Source organism: Asterias amurensis, chromosome 16, assembly GCF_032118995.1.
Source record: "Asterias amurensis chromosome 16, ASM3211899v1".
Lineage (NCBI taxonomy): Eukaryota > Metazoa > Echinodermata > Asteroidea > Forcipulatida > Asteriidae > Asterias > Asterias amurensis.
Genome location: NC_092663.1, coordinates 376,507 through 395,282, shown reverse-complemented (window position 1 = coordinate 395,282; position 18,776 = coordinate 376,507). Strand labels below are relative to the sequence as shown.

Below are 18,776 nucleotides of genomic sequence, written 5' to 3'. Positions count from 1 at the left end.
ACAAGTATCCTTATCACCAATGACACCTGTTTGTACACAGATGGTGAAATTGCACAAGTGCAAAGTCTTAGTGTCACTAGTATGCAATAACAAACTTTTTTACAAAAACAAGTTGCTTTGCCCAACAAGATGGCGTGATGATAAGAAAGGTCTGAAACACTTCTGGTATTGTTGATTGTGAATGTAAGGGAAGGTACAAACTACGACCAAAAAGGTCACGAAGTTCAATAACCTTAGTTACAGGAAACAATTTCTGCTAAAACTACAAAGAGTTGTTGGACGACACCTTTTTGTAACACATGAAAAACCAGCATGTGTCTATTTTTTAAACAAAACTAAAAAATACTTGTTTGTCATCTCTAAAAGTTGTCTAACAATTTCAATAAATTTGTTATGCTGTTTGAGCAATTCAACACAAGAAAAACTTGTGTTTTTCATCTCTAAAAGTTGTCTAACAGTTTCAACTAAATTTGTTACGCTTTTAAGCATTTTGGTGCAAGAAAAACTTGCGCTTTTTACTCTAAAAGAGTTCCCTAATAAATGCAAGAAAAACTTGCGTTTTTCATCTCTTAAAGTTGTCCAACAGTTTCAACTAAATTTGTTCTGCTTTTTGAGCAATTTGGCACAAGAAAAACTTCTGCTTTTTCATCTCTAAAAGAGTTGCACAATTTGTACCAAACATCAAACTGTTTGAGTATTTTAAATGCAAGAAAAACTTATGTTTTTGCATCTCTAAAAGAGATTTGTAAAAAAGGTCACAAAGAAACTGTTACAATTTTTATTAAACTTAGACAACTTAAAGAAACTTGTAAGACAACTAAAACTCCTTTCAAAATAGTACCTTCCCTTTAAGTCAACATACCAAAATAGTGCTGCAACTTGTATTGAAATAGAAAGCAGATGCACTATGGGTTACTATTGGGGGGGGGGTTGTTATTGGGGGGGGGGGCTGCTAGGGACCTGATATATGGGGAGGGTAAGGACATAGAGGGCAGCAGAGTCTGATAAAGACTAAGTATACACACAAATGTTCATGTCTCTTGTTAATTTATTCATATACTCATGAATATTCATAAATTTGACCTTTGAACTTTGACCTTAAAAAAAAACACTAAAAAAAAGGGAGTGGCACCCCAGTGTATGCAAGCCCCCCCCCTGGTACTCGCACAAGTGTTCCCCGCCCACAAGTGTCAGCAGACTAAGTCAGTGAGTGCCTCCATCAACACCAACCAGTGGAGTGGCTTACTGCAATGTGTTCAGCAGTCCCCAATCTAAGTCTGTGTGGCCAAAGCCCCCAATATTGACTGTAACAGGGAAGGATCTAATGATCTCTAATAATCAGTTTACTTTACCATAGAGTCGGATGTAGTCTATCTACGACTCCCGACATTGCCCATGGAGAAAGCACCATCAACGCCTACTCTGAAATCATCCACTGTAAAATTAAATTAGTTGCGTCATGGGTTTGATTCAAATCATGTAAAGTATAAACAAATGGACATCATTTTTGCGAGTTTTCTTTGACCATCTTGCGATTTTTAGACCTCTATCCTTACAGCAATACCAATCATGTTTCAAATGTCTCTAATTAATTTCTCTGCTCTTTGATACTAGACTTAAGGGGGGGGGGGAACGTTAAGCATACATGTAAGCTACCATTTTATGCTTTGAAAGTACATGGAAACAAATTTTCAAATAAGGTAGCAACCCACAGTTTAATGTGCACGATACCTAATTAAAATTTATTGACAACTAAAAGATCTTATTGTAGTTGTTTTAAAGGCATGCTCTTAAACCAATGTGGTTTCTGTGCATGTTAAGAATTCACTTGGGGTTGAAAAGCGTACAAGTATTTATATGTGTTATAATTAATTATGTATTTCAGTGTATATACTTCATGAGCACAAACGGCGACTATTAAGTGTGAAAGATTATTGTTTGTTATTAATCGTAAGGGTTGTTCACAAATTATTCGCGACATTAAACAACTTGTAAAGAGAAACAGTTCATGATCAAAATGAACAGTATTTTTGTTATTCTTCTAAAAGGCGTATTTAAGTTCTAGTATGCTTACTTTCGTAGGAAGTCAATGAATCTATTAGTGATGTTTTTGGTTTTGGGACGAGTTCTACTAGAAGTTAAGAGGTAATTGTGGTAATCTACGAGACATATAAACTTCTTCAAAAGTATGCTTACTTTTGTAGGGAGTCAATGAATGAATAACGAGTTCCACTGGAAGTTTAGAGATATTGCTTAGCTACAATTCAAAAACAGGACTTTGCCATTCATTAAAGTTATTGTCATTAGGTATATTTTTAAGCTAGAAAAATGTTCCGCTAAGTCAAATTGTTGCCAGTAAGATAAAAATATCGCTACAAAGTTTGAAGTTTCTTATTTTGTGCATCCTTTTTGAGGCAATTATTTAGATTATTAATGGAATAGTTTCGGAGATTTTGCAATAAAAGTTGTGCTTTTAAATCTTAACACTTCTAAATTGAACTGATAATTTGTGTGTGTGTGTCTAAAATGCCAGAGTTAAATACCAGTACTGATTTAACTTGTAGCTAGGTTGGGGTCCCACATAACATGAAGGGTTTGGGGTGATGCCAAACTCTTCTGCTACTCAAAAACAATGTAAGGCACTCAAATTCATTTGCGTCCAATGTGTTTGTTGCAAACATGCAAACGTCCAAAGTGTTTAATTTTTATTGCAAACAGGCAAACTTTAGTTGAAAGTTTGTTAGTATTTTATTCACATTTATTTGTGTCAGTTTATGAATCTTGATAGTTCGAAGGTAGAACAAGGAGCTTTTTACGCTGTGTCCTTGTCCCAACATACATGTTACACTGCTATGTAACGTATGTTATGGACGTTACATACATGTACCTTATTCATACATGAGATGATCAACGTACCAAGATAACAACTTGTACATGACTAACTAAAATTACTCAAACAACAGATCACAATTTATGCTTTCATTTATGCCTTATGGCAATTTTTCTCCGATTGGAGGTCACTGGATCAAGTTTCCTGTTTTGTTTGCAAGCCCTTGCATGTTTTTGAGTAGCACATCTGTAATGTATTCCTGGTGTGCCACTATTTGGCACCATTTGTGGCTGTATTTATTGACGAGTGGTGGCAACTGGCGGACCCAATGGAGATTCAACACCTCGGTTGAATCTCCCCCTATTCAATGTCTGGGGCACTCTGTGCCGGAAAGTCCTGCCTCCTTCAAATAGGCCTCTACCTATTTCATTTTAGTGTGTGGGGGGGGGGGCGGGGGTACAATATTTTCCCTTATCAAATTCCCATATTTTTTCTCTTTCAGATTGGGTTTCTTGTTTGTTCCAACTAGAACTGATTCCAAATGCTTGTTTCGTTTTGCAACTACTTGCACATGCCAATATTTTTTTTCTGGCCAATATTTGCAGCTCTGGTTTAATTATCGTAATCTGTACTGTGTATTGCAATACATCGTACAAATAACCAAGATGACAAGCTGGTGTCTTGCACAAACTTTTCTAAACATTGTGCATTAACCACGGTTAAGTAAAACTTTGGTTTGGTGTACTACTATATCGTCACATCGGTGCAAAAACATTGTATCTCCTTAAGTAGCATTAATGATTCACGCAAGTTTGAACGTTTTAAAAGTATTACAAATCTCACTTAAAAGAACCAGGATGTACCAACAAAACCAAAAGGCGCCAAGATACAACAAATTTATCATGTGTTTGCGCGCGAGATGACTTTTACAATTGAGATATTCTGTTGTTGCACTGACTGACAAGGATATTTGTAACATAATCATCCAAATATGTCAAGTTCAAACAATTGTTTCTGTCAACATTAAAACATGCATCGGTAGTTGCATCACTATTTCTCTTTTTAGATCTGCCAAACCTACCCCCCCCCCCTTCTTTCTCAAGACAGGACCTCCGGCAAATTTAACCCCCTCTGTTTTTTTTTTACCTTGGATCCGCCCCTTTTTAGTCTGCCCCTCGGTAGTCAGGGATACTAATGGTGCCTTTGATCGATACAGGGTTTGCCAGTCCCGCCTTCTGATTTGTCCATGGTAAGATTAATTGATGTTTTATGAATTCATGTACTGTACACATTACTATACATCCTCATGTGTATCGGAGTATGCTGTATGCATAACCACTATACACTAAGCTCACATGCAAACCTAGAAGCAGGCCCTGGGGAAAAGCTACACTACAACAAAGTTTCCATACTATTTGTTGATCTAATTTCAACAAAGAAACCTATATTCCTATACTTTTCATTAGAAACATAAGCATGTTTGTTTTGTTTCATCATGAGCTGCTTAAATTTATAATTTATTTCCTTATGAGACCATGCAAGTCTATATATTCAAACTTTTGGCTCCATGTTTCATTATGTTTCCTTCATTAGTCACCAACTTTGTTTTTTCAAGGGGGTACAGAGAAAACTACACACACATTTCTGTACAGTGTTTTAAATTTGTCTCTGGAGCAAATTGGAGAACTAATTACAAACCAGCTTATCAGCTGCTTCTCGTGTTCAGAGCAAATTATGCCGGGACTCAAGGTTTTCAAAATCCAGGGTCCCAAAATGTTTGAAATATGGGTGAGACATGCCTCGTCTTTTGTATCACTTCAGTTTGGGAAACATCTCACATGACAACCACAACTACTTAACAGAATAATATAATGGGTATACATTACATACAAGTTCAGGCCAATGGCCCTAAAACAGGTATAATATTGGCCCTTTGGAAAAAGAGCAAAATGTTTTCAGTAAATGGCTACATGACCTAAATTGTAGAACTTTTCATGCTACTTAATACAAATTATGCTGATTATTCTGAGGCTAACAAATACAAAATCAGATTTAGGTAGAAAGAATATCATGTCTGTTAACAGTTTCATAAGAGAGCTTCATGAGAGCTATTTTCCAGAGTGAATTATGTCAACTACTCCTTGGTCTTAGTTAAATCCACAGTGGGTTTAATTACTGTATCTAACCACTGACTTATCTTGTTATTTCAAGCGAGAGTCTCAAATGTTGCTTTTTACTACATGTTCTATCAAATATAACTGATTCCTGCCTAAAATTATAGAATTTCCCAGGGCCTGCTCTAAGTTGTAATTGTATGCTACCCATTGTCTACATAGTTACATTCTATAGCAACGCAATTCAAACCAGATCTTGTTACTGTACCATAGACTTTGAGTAGCTTCCTACATGCTGGACGATCTATCCTACACTCATTTAAATTGCATTCTATTGAAATCACTGTTTGATCATTTAGAATACTGTTTATTACTTTTATTCTGGTGTCCAAAGCACACTTGAAACACAACAAACCAGATTTGTTGTCATATTTGCCTACCTAGAGCATAAAATGAATCAAATATCTTGTTTTGGCTGTCACCAACGTAAGGATGATAAAAGAACTACTAGTGCTTGTATTATCCCCATCTTCATGTTTTTAAAACTTCCATGGTGCCTGTAGTCTTGCTCAATTAACATTTTGTTTTCTTCTGAAAAACCTCTCAACTAAATTCCTTCTCTGAAACTTGATCTCTGTATCGCTATCATACCTAGTGTGGGTTTTATGTACTGAGCATTTTCCTGATTGTGCTTAAAACTATTATTGAAAAATTATAATCATCAGGGAATAGCCTGGTAGGATTTGGACCCACAACCTTGTGAATGCAAGTCTTATTTATCCAGTAGGATAATATTGAATAGCAAGTATCAACTTAACAATCCTAAGTGAGCTATTTCTACTTCTCATCTACCTTGTTAACTTCAAAGCTATACCACCCACAACCTGCTTGATGCCAATGACTCAATTGTGCAGAACTAAAAGAAAGTCAGAAGCTACATGTTATTGAAGGTGAGTACTATACAGGCAGTATTAAGTACCATCATCTACCATATTTAACTGGCTGTAGTTTTCCTATTTTCATCAGCGAATCCAATCTAATTGTTACTGACCTGATAAATTATCACTGTCTGTCTTGTTACTAAAGTACAAGTGGCTAGTTATGAATATTAGAATGTCTGAATAAAGGCTGTATACACCATTGGTATTGAGTCGCCACAAACATCCCCTAATCCCTCTATGTTATGTTTTAAGATTTTACAAGGAATTCTCAAGTTTGACGCACAGCATTGCTCAGAATCCAATTCATTTCTGTGTTTGATAAGGTTCTACATTGCAATTAAAAGGAAATATTTCCCCTTTGAGTGTGTGAGAGTGTGATCTTTCCTTAACTCCACTAACATAAAAACCCAACATAATTAAAAGCTTTTAAAGACTGCCTTTCTAATGAGTTCTTGGATTATTTCTATGTGATCAAGAAATGTGGCTGTAACATCAAATACTGTACTGTTTCATATCTATGTATGAAGATTATTAATTTATCCTTTTGCAAGCTGCCTTTTAAAATGAGTTATTGGACTATTTCTGTTTGTTCAAGCTACTCAGCTTCAAAATTACAAACTGATAATCATCCATTTTTCCCTTGAAAAACATTTAACAGACATTGTTTGAGCAGTGATCTTTCTTTCTTAAAAACCTTTGAGGTGTTACTTTCTAATTGGGCAAAGACCAATGGTGTATACAGCCCTAAAATGCATGGAGCTTAGTTGATAGTCTTCAATCAAAGGATATTGACCAATTGTCAATTATCTTTGCGTCTTGATTATGACCAGCCTGATCTAAGACAGAGGGACATTCCCAAGTCTAGACCATGTGACACAAGCTTACATTTCTTTGGCCCTCTATACAACTCTTGCTATAGACCTTATGCACATGACTTTAATTGACGTTGCTATTGTGTCATCATTGCTTTACCTCTAAGATGTCATGACGTTAATCATAAGGTCATTGCTGAGCAAAGGTTGCTGTTTTTTCTTAGAAAGGAGTTGCACAGTTTGAGCTTTTTGATTTGCTAGTCAGTTACAAACACTCAGATATTAGGGTATGTTTACCTTTAGATGTTTCAGTTGTCAAGAAGATTTAAAGCAAAAATCTTACAATGGTGCCATCCACTTAAACCTTGACTTATTTTATTGACAATTGGTGTCTAAGATCATGTCATCTATGATATGACTGCTTTAATATGGTACATGTGAATGCACTGTGCATACACTAACACTCTCATGTAGGCAAGTGGACATATATTTGTATGTTTTGATGCTCAATATTGTGCAAGCTGCTTAACGAACAATGTAAAGCATTGTTAATGTACATGTTGATATGTACATCAACCTTTCATCTACTGTGTTCTATGTAAGACGCAAATTGTTTCCCTCGGAATATGGTCAAGATGCAAATGACAATAGGTCAATACCAACCTTGTTCCAGTTGTAATCCTCCTTACTTTATAAACATGGGACACTTCAAAATGTGGTTTGCAAGTTCATTTTGTCAGGTTTGACCTCAAGTATACATACATGGTATTTTGGAATACCTTTATGACATTCCACGATGGTAGACCAAGTAATCTATTGATAGAGACTAGTATTGGGAAGTAAACCAACTGTATCTACCAATCTCTTCTCTAGAGTTCTTCACCCAAACAATAATTGGTTATGGTCTTATCTGTGCAGAGAGCACACACAGTCCAAAGAGTCTACTCTTGCACCAGTAGGTGTGATGCCATAAGAAGGTAGATTGATTCACACCCATACAGGAATTCCAATCATTGTTTCTTTGCAAACCACTCTAGGTAGTATGGGCTGTTGGAGGGAACAAGGTTGGAACAATACCAAGCAGGGTTTTTATGATATCCTGAAAGTCCTTCATCTTTAAAATTCTGACTTTGTGGGGAGAGTCAACCCTAGCAGTCTGCCATCCAGATAAGATTGAGCCAAATGTTTAGTCATTTGTATTAGTTAAAGTACTGGCTACTTAGAATAACTGCAGCTCCAGGATGAGTATGAGAAGCTCAGATAATTGTGAATTTATGAGATTCAGGAATTGATGTTGCTGAGATGACCAGGGGTAAGGCACTTTCAGCATCATATCAAAATTGACCTAACAATTGAGTCTTGTCTTTGTAACTTAATGAAAAATAGAGAGCGACAATTTAGTTTAAATCCGCGACTATCTCTAAGATGGTAGTGAAAAACAGATTATGTCCAGGAAAAAAAAAAAAAAGACAAACAAACATTTTGAAGAACTTTCAGGACATCTTTATCAAAATGACTGCGAATTTTTTAGGTCCAGAATTTTTCCATTTTGGAAAACATGAGGCCTAAATTTATCTTTCCAGACAGTGGTTTGGTCATTCATTTGTTATTATAACTAACGACCACAAAAATTGAGTTGATCACTCAACCAGGCCTCGTCAGAGACTTTTAGAAAGTTTGTGATCCTTCATGAGAATTTCAAGGCATGGCAGGATAGGATTGATAGTACATGTAGTTGAGTACATGTACTCTAGATAGACTCTACTCAAGTTGAACAGTTTCCCCAAGGGAAAATGATTAGCTGTTCATGGTTTGACTTCAGTGGCAAGCAAAAGGGATTTTGTTTGCATAATTTTGAGCTTGAATCAGGTTGTTTAAACTTCACAAAAAGCACTCACTATTCACAGAGTGTGATTTTACAAGGGCTCAGTGCCTGCTGCAGCCCATGATTTCTATCTTCTTGTTTGGACTGGCATCTCACTCAATAACAACCAGCATCTGCCATGATGGTTTTTATTTCATCATTGTTTCTTTCTGAAAGATTCCATTAATTTCAAAGAAATATCAGCTGGTCTCTTCAGTGCTGTAAACAACTGTTACTTTTGAATAATTTCATGTGATTTATTCAAAAGCAGGTTTTTGTCTGATGACTAAAAGAATTGATTCGTAACCTTCAGATATGACCATGCCTTGATTCCATCTTTAAGGTTGTTACATTCTGGCTGTAACAATCCTCTTGTTGTTTTCATACAATCTTGTTTTCCTAAAACCCTTAATGCTTGGTATTGCCTTTGATTGAAGACTATCTGTTATGCATACTACTCCTAGATACACATTATTGAGGATGTATAGTTACAGTACATGAATTCAAACTTCAATTAAAATTACCATGGACCTATCTGACAGGACTGGGACCCCCGTATCGGACACCAAAGTTTCCATGACTACGGGGGGACAGACCTCCACCACATCGCCCCATTTACAGCCCTAGTTATAGTATGGTGCTCTCCATCTACACACCAGGTCATTTTGTTTTACAGATGTTTGAAGAGTTTGGCATCCTATTTTATCCCCTATGTGGGACCTTGTGTTGCAGTCTAGCCGGAAAGGTCAATATTCAATTGTTGATTTATTACTTTCCAATTGTAAAGTAATATCCCTGTTTAAAACTTTATTGTTTTATGACTGCAACACTCTATTAACAATTTTGTTATTTTTAGGGCTACAAGTTAAATACAGTTTAAAAGGCCTCTTTTTAAAGATTGGTTTTTAATCTTGGTATTCTAACACACAACTCCATGACAACCAGAATAAGGCTGATGTCTAACATAGACTGGTGCCTCATAATATGGTGTCCTCTATACTGGTCCGATTTGAGTCTGGATGTCAGACAATGTTGACCTTTTTAAATTCTGTTCAGTGGAACAGTGCAGGAAACCTTCATCAGGTATTTTGTTCAAGCTGATGCTTTTGGCAAAAGCTTTTTGAGTGAAAAGATTTAGCACAAGATAGTCGGTTTTAAATTCACCAACTTGTTTTGATCTAATCTCTTGTGAATGTTTATCTTCACATTTGTGGGCAAAATGTCTATTTTATTTCATATCCTTTATAGCTTTGGAACGATTTGACGGCATAAAGATGTTCAGAATCCAATTTGTATTTCTATAATTGCCTCCTCTTAGGATTGCTTTTTGAAGTTTGATTTTAAACTTACATTTTCCTAGCATGACAAGGTTTAGATATTTTGTTGGCAACATCTTTTGTGCCGAGTTGTTAAAAGGGCAACAATTTGAACTTAACTGGAGGTGGATTAGCACTCTAGAATTCCAGAGGCATTTCATTTTTTTCAATACAAATCTTCAGATTGCAACTTTGTGCTTCATAGTTTCCTTTTTAATATTTAAAACTTGTTATTGTTTTCAGTAAGAATTTTTTGCTGCCTACTGACAAGTGTTTATTTATATTAATGACCTACAGCGATTCTTAAGAATTGATTTTGTGTTTTCCAAAAGGTTTTGGCATTTTCTGATTTCATTTCATGTACTAGCTAAGGTGAAATTGCCTATTTATTCATCAGAATTTAATCTAGATTGTGTAGTTTATTACTATTTGTGCTCATGAAGTAGATTTGTTTTTTGTATTTCTCTTGAGGAACATTTTTGCTAAATAATTGAATTAAATCATGCACTAGTTTCTTTGGGCTTTTTAGATTTTCAGGTTTAAGATCAGGTAAATGTTTGAATCTCATTTTCAGAGATCAAAAGTGATTTGGGGGTTGAATATATAATGCAGAGCAGAGAGAATAAGATGGAGACATTATCTACATGATTTGGCAAGCTGAGGTAGTGACTGTTATCACACAGATGTCAGAACAACTCTAAATGTGCACCATAGGTTCATATTTCACCGTCATTGATCGTAGACTCATGAGACAACTCCAAGTCCAGAAGTTACAGTGAGAATTTCAGAGTAGGTGTTGAAGGTGTTCTGTCCATGCACAATGCCTGGAGTAGTAGTAGACACATCGTCCTCTATGGAAAGAACTGGTTATTAAAGTTCAAAAGACCCTACCATGTTGTAGCCAACTTTGGGTCCTTGATTCATCCAGACTACAGGATCAGGATAGATGACACACCACAAACAGCCAAACGCCAGTTAAATGCAGACAGAGGGAAACCCACCAACCAGCCTGCCGACACCTGCGGGCAGGGAACACTCGTGCGAGTACCAGGATGGCTTGCATGCACCGGGGTGCCAAAAAGGGGAGGGGATACATTCATGAGCTGTTGGTAGAACACAGTTAAATGTTTCATTAGTAACACTGCATTGGATTTCAATGAACATTTTTTAAAAAGTGGAGTGTTGCATCAGGAAGATGCAGAGTAAAAGGAAGATCCAGAATAAAAAAAAAAAGTTTTGGCAATCATTTTGAAAATGCAGCAAATATGAAACAATATTAGGGTACAAGACTGGTTAACACAAGAACTGCCACAATATGAAACATTTTGGATAGCAAACTTGGTAAAGTACAACTCGGTGTCTGCCTAGTCAAACGTGAGGAGGGCCCTGCTAGTTTCAGTGACCATCTCACTACCTTTTACCAATATCCCAATCTCACTGCAAAGATTGGCCATAATGGAAAGACAAATCATAAAGTGTGTGTCATTTAGGGGTTTTCCCCTAACCACTAGGCTACAAGTGTCAAGAATGCATAGTTTGTATATGTAGATGGAGTCATCATGCATTTGGGAGAGTGCTGCATTCTTGTTAATTGGCGTTTTTTCCAGCTGGAATCAGCGTCAATAATTGTTAAAATAAGTACCACATCTTAACGCAGTAAGTAAGTAATTCAAGGTGTTTTTTTACTTTTCAAAAATATTGAATTTGTGTTTTCCATACAGATTTGTATCTAAATTGCTGTGAAAAACTGAGAGTTCCTTTCTTATCCTTCTCATTCTGACCTGTCATCTGACAAAATCAGTAGAGTAATTAAAGAGAGTATTACTTGTAACAATGTATAGGAGCATGTATGAACACTGTCACATCAGCAGATACAACTAGTGTACATGCATTTAAATACTTTGTGGTTTCAGAAATGTGGTCAGTTCATGTATCACCAATCTTGTATCCAGCTACCAACATGCACTCTTTGTGTTTCCCCTAGGACTATTATTTTAAATACATAAACCATTAAGGTACAGCATTGGTTACAATAACAATACTAAATTTGAATTCAAACAATAGTTTTTTAAGAGAGATCACTTGAAAAGGAAATACCTGGGTTTCATGGAATAAAAACTTAAAGATGTTTTCTGAAAATGGCAAGAGAATCGCCAACCCTTGTGTCAAAGGGAATCGTGTTCCACAGTTTTGGACTCACTTTTGAAATAATCTAGTGTTATCTGGCAAAAGTGACAGTTTTAAAGACACAATGTACGTCATCAAAAGTTGAACCTGTCCAAAAACAAATATGCTTTGTAAATTTGTTCTTAGTAAAAGTTGTTTCTATTTCTATTTATTGTAATGGGTATTGGTAACTTATCTCAAAAGTGTATGCCTATAGATTGATGTCAAGAAGAGAAAACAAAACAGTTTTAAAACTTGTGTATGTTTTCATTGGAGATTGGTTTTGGGTAATTAAAAAAAAAGTATTTTGCCTTCAAATATTTGAGCATCATTAATCAATTACAGACTGACCTTGGTATGTACTTCATTAAAAAGCTAAATCCTAACTAAAGTAACCAATGCTGTACCATTTATCTTATACATACCACATGCTTACAAAAAGATTCATCTTGAGCAATGCATGGCATTTCCCGCAAGTTTATACATTTTGTACCAGATTTTCAACATGCTAAAATTCAATAAAAGACAACAGCTGAAAAAGTACGAGTTGCTCCCCTTTTCCCCAAACAAAAAACTGAAAAAAGTTTTCATAAATTTTCATAATATGCAAGATTGTATGTTTTTTTTCTTGTTAACCTCTGTACATTTTTTGTGCAGCAAGCTCAAGACCTATTTGTTAAACATGTGGTCACAAATCTTATAATTATATAAGCCCCTCACAATAATTGCTTGTATAAAATAATGTACTTTTTGATTTTTGGTCAATCAGCTTTCAAATGTACCACTTTCTGGAAAAGTGAAATTGTTAGAGTGTATTCCTCAGAAAATGTTTGTAACATTGACTTTATGTCAATTAGTGGTACCTTTTAAAAAATAGAATTGTACAAATAAACATGTTGCTCATTTATTAGTTCTATGGTTTTATATTGACCTTTTTGTCAACCATCGCATTTTGTGCTGCCTTTTTTAAGGAGTAGAATTGTTTGAGCACATGTAATGCTAATTTTGTGTACTTCATGGTTGATTTTTTAAATTTGTTGGTTTTACGTTTTAGGAGATTGCATTAAAACATCCAAAATCTCCCAACAACTTATATCATTGGATTTGATATTCATCAGATAGGATAATTTGTCCTACATTCCATCTTCTACAATTTAATCTTCTAGTATTTTTTGTGAGGGGCTAATAAAATTCATACAAAGTAAATAATTCAAAATTATCCTGTTCAATTCCTCCAGATGAATGTCCATATTCTGCTTCACTACGACCCCAGGTGACCCCATGTCACTCTGGGGTCAAAGAGTTATCTATAAATGTTCTGCATCTCCACACAAAGAGCAAAGTCTCATATCATGTCATCATGGTGTTCCTTAAGTGTTCCATTAATTGATGACATATAATACTTGGCCTAAAGAAGCCAAGAAGTCATTCACAGATTGTTAGTATCAACAAAGAAACGTTCCATGCTTTAAACACTGTTTGATGAAAATGATGAACACTGGTTGGATTTCCAAGAGTCTTTGTAGAAATCACCTCCTCTGTCAATTGCCATCTCAGTTTGATGGCCAAGATCCTTAGTTCAGTGTTTGTCTGCAGTGTCAAGAAATGTTCCAGCATTGACATCTTGTAGATGCCTACTTCCCTGGGTTGTAAAACCAAACAGTAGTTCATGGTGAGTGTTATCAATGAGAGGTGAACAGGCATCAAAGCGATCCAGTTTCATGTAGTCGCCCTGTAGTCACATAATTCCCCGAGTTGAAACAACACGCAGTAGTTCATGGCAAGGCGCTGGGTGAACAGACATCGAAGCGCTCCAGTTAAGGTTGTGTTGAAAACTTCACACTAAACACAAGAAAGGAGAGGTCATAAGTTTTAACCTTTTATGTGATGTTCATGTAATGAAACTTCACACATTTTGTTTACTGAAAGGTGCACAGGTTCTATGAGACAATCTAGATCTTATTTAAAGGCCGGCTACAGAAAGCTCAGATATTAGTGTTACATTTTTGTATTAGATGTCAAAGCAAATAGAAAACAGAAAAAAAAAAAAAATGAGTCTCTTACCTCATGCTAAAACATGGTAAAAACGTTTTTTTTTCTCCGAAACACTCCGAGCCAAATTCTGAAAAACGTACGCAACAAAGGAATTGTGGCTTCATCAGTGCTATTTGATGTGGAAAATAGTGCCCTCAATTGGCTAAAGCTGGAGAACTGTGCACAAACACTATTGGAAAAAAGCGCCAATGACGTCAAAGGGTCATTGCATATCATTATCATAGATAAGCAGTTTTTGACTCTTGGCTGAAAAAGCCGCGCAGAGAGGTGCATTTTTTACTTGAATTATTTATTACTAAATGCAATTTTGAGAGTAAAATGGTTATTAACCGGTATCTTTGATGTCTATTTGGCCATAAAAAGCTAACAGTTGAAATATTGAGATCATCCTGTAGCCGCTGTTTAAACAGAACAACTCTGTTTTTCTTAATGTTTCTGATGAAAAACAGATCCATGTAAACCAATGTGTTGAGTAAAGCTATGTCTAGCTTGAATGAATAGTTTTTTTGGGAGGCTTGTCAGCTTTACTTGCAGCTGAAAAGCTAGATTGCAAAGGATACAATGTTTTGAGCAGCAGGTTTGCCAGGGAACCTTAGGCACCCAGCCACATCAATATGCCAGACATTCAAAGTGTTGGAATTTTCAAGAGGGAGGGCTAGGGGGTGTGTATTGCTTTTAATTACTTGCCATCTTTTGTTTTAATTTCCACTACAATTTTGAAATGTGTTATGTAGAGCATATATTGTTTACCTTTTATGAGCTAGGTCTGGGAGGGCACGTCTTGATAATGACATTGTTGGTGTCCTTTGCATTGCTGACCATTGTGGGGTTCTCAATTGTCTGTAAGCAGAGAGAAACCCTTAGTTTTAAATTAAGTCACTTGGTCCGCAGTCGTTTACATATTTTAAGCATTTAGAGCAGTCTTGACTGTACTTGAGTTCAATCTGAGTTTTAAGTGCAGTATACATTTTGTACCTACCTTCTGAGGTTGTGTCATGAGCAGTTCATCTTGGCCATCATTAGAATCTACCATTTGATGTACTCCTCCATGGTTTGATCATTTCAAATAGCAGTAGATCTGTCTGGGTCCAATAGTGCCAAAGAGTTCAATGTATTTCTGTGATGCCTCTACATCTTCAGTTTACTGTCACATGTTGCTTGTATGTCGAGTCCACCTCATGATGCTCAGTGCGTCATGAGGAATGTTGAAAAGTCAATCTGGAAGAAAGGAAAATAAACAAGTTAAGTTTCTATGCATGCACACTCACAAAGGTTCAAATACAAGCAATGTTGAGTCATGCAAATAAAACATAGCAAAGACATAGAATTAGTTTCATCAAAAGAGTTTTGAATTTCAAACTTAAGAATGAACAAGTCTGACAGTCTTGCATCTTGTAAAATCGAACTGCACCAATTGGGCCTAATCTCATGGCTTTGCTTAATGAAGAATCAGCGTTTGCGTACGCAGGGAATTCTGTGCTTAAATCAAGCGCATTTCACGGGTTAGCAGGGAAGTTACATTGTAGGCTTGGGTGGTGTGTACTCCCTGATCCCATCCTAAATGCTAAAACCCCAGGTCATGCCCACGCCCACACCCCCTCCTCCTCGGCCGAGTCGGACTAAACCATTCTGTGAGAGGGGTGCTACAAGGTAGTATGGATTGCGTGGGCGGAGTCCATTCACGCAAATAGCCTTATAGTTTCTAGAAGTAGTTCTGGACCAATCAAACTTCACAGTTTGTTACCGAGGTATAACAGCTAAATTTTTCAGACTATCCAGACAGTTGCTATGTCACATGATAAGGGGCAAGCTTTTGCTTAGTTGCGATAATGTAACCCTCCTCCCGACAGCGTAGTCGGAGGGTTACAAAGCATGCTCGAATGTAAAGGGCGAAATGGTCAAACACATACAATTTCGACAGCTAGTTAACAGATTTGCTTTATTTTTACCACTTTCAAAAATCATGACTGTGACACAAATTATTTGAACTCAAACTTAACCCTAAGTGTCTTATAAATATAACTCAAAACACCATTGAGAAAATATTTTGGAAAAAAAGGACAAAAACTTACCAGATCCCGGAGCGAAACAGTCACAAATGTCCCAGGTTGATATGTCGGCTTGCCATTTTGTGACTTCACGATATGTTCAACGCTTTATTTTTTGGTCACCAAGCGCTGAACTGCAGGTACCAGGCAATTGAATTGACAACCTGCCAAGCCGCGGCCGAGTTGGACTTAATCATTCTGTAATTAGGGGTGTTATAAGGTAGTGCAGGAGTGTGTGTGCGCTGTCTGTTTGCTATGACCGCCGTTCACTCAAATAGCGCGCACGCACTGCAGCACTGCCTTGTGACACCCCTTTTACGGAATGGTTTAGTCCAACTTGGCTGCGGCTCGGCAGTTTGTCAATCCAATTGGCTGGTACCTAGTGTTGAACATATCAGGAAGTCACAAACTGGGAAATTTGTGACTGTTTTGCTCCGGGATCAAGTTTTTGTCCTTTTTCTTCAACATATTTTCTCAATTGTGTTTTAGAGTGTTATTCATTAGGCCTAAAAAATATAATATAATAATAATAATAATACTAATAATAACCGTATTACTAACGCGCCTTATAAATATGTTGGATTGCCCTATCCCGACCGACAGTAAAATCAGGAAAATCTCGGTCGCGGTTTTGTTTAAATTTTTATTTTTGTTTGGGTTTTCCCTTTTTTTAACTTCAGAATTGTGATTTCATGAATATTTTATGCTCACAAAATGGTAGATTTGACACAAATATTTGTTTTCGGCCCACTACTTCTGGTCAACAAAAATAATTATCCAGTGCAACCATGGTGCAACAACGTTCACCCACAAAGGCAACGGAGATCGATTTCCCTCTCACACATATCAAACCGCATGCCCGTTTATCCGACGTCAAGATTTCACTAGGAACCAGTCTAACAATCCATTGAACAACAGAGGGCGCTGTTGCCAATAATGCCCTTATATGGTATCGCTCGTTTTTTGAATGGACGAAAAACATGATGAATAAAACGACTCTCGGAAATAATTTTTGAAGGATTTTGCCAAAATAAAGACGCAAAAAGAGCGCTTGAAGCTAGATGTATAAGATGAAATACCTTGCTTGTTTGACGACCAGACCTTTCATGAAATGTTTATGCAGTTTTGGGCATTCATTGACATCTCAAAAAAACAAAACAAAAAACGACCGACCCAAGCAAAAAATCGGGTGATGGGCAATCCAACATATTTTTTTTTTTTTGCCTTATATTTAGGATGTTCGATCAGTCAGCAACGCACATTGGGAAACAGGGTCCAATTTAAATTAACGTAAACCCGATGTCATCAACTTGCCGTCAACTCCTCCAAAATAAATTTACAATCCACAAAAGATGCATAAAACTATAAAGTATTAGCCAAAAGAGGGGGTTTATCTTTGGCCCCTTCGGGGGCTTCGGGTTTATCTTTTAACAGTGTGTGTTGACAGAATAAAAAAATACCACATCCGGTTTAAAGGAACACGTTGCCTTGGATCAGTCGAGTTGGTCTTTGAAAAGCGTTTGTACCCGTTTTTTTATAAAATGCATTATGGTTGGAAAGATGTAGTTAAAGATGAATACAAATATCCACACAAATTTGCCTTGAAATTGCATGGTGTTCCTTTTACTGTGTGAACTAACACGATCAACCATTTATTGGAGTCAAAAACTTGAAGCCCATAATGGCTGAACATGTTAGTCAATGAGGTAAAAGGAAAACCGTGCAATTTCGAGGCAAGTTTGTGTGGATCATTGTATTCTACTTTTACAACATCTTTCTACCCATATGCATTTTGTAACAAACGGTTACAAACGCTTTTCAAAGACCAACTCGACCGACCCATGATCCAAGGCAACGTGTTCCTTTAACACATGTGTAACGTTACGGCGGGTAAAATCGCCATTTTAAAATAGAATTCCGCTCCTTACTCAACAATAAACTCGTAATTTGTGAAGGTCTTATAACTTATCCAAGAATATCAGCTCAAATTTTTAAACACGAAATACCAGAAGTTATGATACATGCATTTAAAAGAAGGAAAAGTGTTGATTAATGAAGAAATAATGGACATTTACCTCGGCCTCTGCTCACAATTGCATCCGAGCAAACGCTGTCCGGGCGCGGATTTCCGAATAACTAAAACACTAGCCGGTTACTAAAGTCGATATTTGAAAGAACACTAAATTTTGAAAACATAACGCTAATCTATAGGCAAAAGTAGAAGAAAGATAACAAAAATGGAATCGATTCTTAGCAACAATCGATTCTTTTTTGTTTCGGCAAGGAATGATACTTGATGTGTGTTTTTTAATATCTTTTTATATTTATAATAATAAAAATATCAATAATAATAAAAATGTTTTTACTATTTAATTATTGTAAATCATGTGCAATTTGGCCTGTGGGCCACGAAATGTGATTCCAATAAAATGAAATGAAAATGAAATGAATGACGATTTGTCAGGAATAAGCAGGATACCAGTCACAAATTGTACATATGATATAGTTTATTTGGGCCTGGCTGGTAACCTTTCTTTTCGAAACCGTAGACTTGTGGACAAATCGTGAATGGTCCCACGCGATGAGATAGCTAAGTTGTGGCGGTGCTCTCGCGAGAACACTGCTCTCGC

General features: G+C 36.4%; 1 long non-coding RNA gene across 1 annotated transcript; it reads right to left on the bottom strand.

The window, feature by feature from the left end:
- Positions 1-1,090: 1,090 nt before the first annotated feature.
- On the bottom strand, positions 1,091-18,350 carry LOC139948705 (uncharacterized). The gene is made up of 4 exons (XR_011787471.1): positions 18,222-18,350; positions 15,078-15,316; positions 14,849-14,938; positions 1,091-13,885 (listed from the first exon to the last, which is right to left on the bottom strand). It is a non-coding gene; the product is annotated as an uncharacterized lncRNA (long non-coding RNA).
- Positions 18,351-18,776: the final 426 nt, after the last annotated feature.